This window comes from Penaeus chinensis, chromosome 11, assembly GCF_019202785.1.
Source record: "Penaeus chinensis breed Huanghai No. 1 chromosome 11, ASM1920278v2, whole genome shotgun sequence".
In the NCBI taxonomy this organism is placed as follows: Eukaryota; Metazoa; Arthropoda; class Malacostraca; order Decapoda; family Penaeidae; genus Penaeus; species Penaeus chinensis.
In genome coordinates, this window is record NC_061829.1 from 10344967 (window position 1) to 10347466 (window position 2500).

The window sequence follows — 2500 nt, forward strand, 5'->3', positions numbered from 1 at the left end:
ATTTACACCTCGGGGGATTATTTAGATGGATATTTACACCTCGGAGGATTATTTAGATGGATATTTACACCTCGGGGATTATTTACATGGATATTTACACCTCGGGGATTATTTAGATGGATATTTACACCTCGGGGATTATTTAGATGGATATTTACACCTCGGGGATTATTTAGATGGATATTTAGACCTCGGGGGATTATTTAGTTGGATAAATACACCTCGGGATTATTTACATGGATATTTACACCTCGGTGAATTATTTAGATGGACATTTACACCTCGGGGGATTATTTAGATGGATATTTACACCTCGGTGAATTATTTACATGGATATTTACACCTCGGGGATTATTTAGATGGATATTTACACCTCGGGATTATGTAGATGGATATTTACGCGTTGGAGAACTATTTCGATGTGAGTAGTTTTACCTAAGGAGGTCATATGGATGGATGGGTATGGATAAGTTTACCTAGGAGCGTTATATGCGTGGATATTTACACTAAGGGGCGGTATTTAGATGGATGGGTGTCGGTAATTGTGCTTAGGGGGGTTATATAGATGGATAGATCTACTTATGGAAATTATGTAAATGGATAAGTGTGGATAGTTTATTTGTAGGGATTATGTAAATGGAGAAATGTGGATAGGTCTATCTGGGGGAATTATATAGGCGGATATTTGAAAGTATAAAGGATTAGTATGGATATACAGTATATTCATAGGGTAATATACAGGTGGATATATATATATGGATAAACGTTGGTGAATTGCATTCAATTAACACATATAGTCTATGATACATACATATACATACATATATAACCAAATGATGAAGTACTGTATACATATAATGTACACTGTATTTCAATACAATATATAATTTTATAAAACAAATGAAACGTGTGAATATTTTCCCTTCCATACAATATTTAAAGTAAATAGATAGATAGTCTATGAGAATATTTTTACCTGGAATTACTATATTGAAAGGAATATTGATGTATACATTACCAAGACTTTTGTATTGAAAGATGAATCGATTGACGATAGACTCTCTAGAAATCTCTCTAGAAACACATAGATAAACGGTTTGGATCTTAGAAAGAAAAAAAAAAGAAAGAAAAAAGAACCACGGTTACATAGAAATATATGAAAGTGAGTATTATTTACTTGTTCGGTGGATATCATCTTATATTCTACTTGCATAACATTATATGAATTGATGTCTTCCATAACATAATTATAGAGTTATTCTCACAAGTTTTATTCTCTCGTTTTCAACATTTTTTTTTTTTTAAACAATTCAGCAACTTGTTAAAAAATAAATAAATCAATCAATAAATACTTACCCCTCTCCTTCATCTCGAGTCTCGGATCTTTAAGCTCTTAATGGACGCAAATGGGCACATGAAACCACTAAATGGAAGACAATGGATCCCTGGATACACACGTATGCCTCTCGTTTAGTTTGTCCATTAAAGAAGAAACTTGTCTATAATGGGTCTCTCGGAACGCCGACAGACAGGTAGGTTCATCACCACGCGAAGGTAGGGCAGCCATATACATACGTACATACATAAATATACATACATAGATATACATATATAAATATATATCTATATATATACATATACATTTATACACACACACACACACACACACACACACACACACACACACACACACACACACACATATATATATATATATATATATATATATATATATATATATATGTAGAGATACATACACAAACACATCTATACACACACACCTACACACACACACACACACACACACACACACACACACACAAACACACACACACACACACACACACATATATATATATATATATATATATATATATATGAATACATACATATATATACATATATAAATATATATCTATATATATACATATACATTTATACACACACACATACATACATCTATATGCATACATACACACACACACACACACACACACACACACACACACACACACACACACACACATATATATATATATATATATATATATATATATATATTTATATATATATGTATATATACATACACAAACATATCTATACACACACACCTACACACACACACACACACACACACACACACACACACAAACACACACACACACACATATATATATATATATATATATATATATATATATATATATGAATACATACATATATATATATATATATATATATATATATATATATATATATATATATACATACATATATATATATATATATATATATATAAATATATATATACATACATATATATATACGACTATATATGTATGTACATATAAACACTATATATATATATATATATATATATATATATATATATATATATATATATATATATATATATATATATATAATATATATATATATACATACTCACACACACACACACACACACACACACACACACACACACATATATATATATATA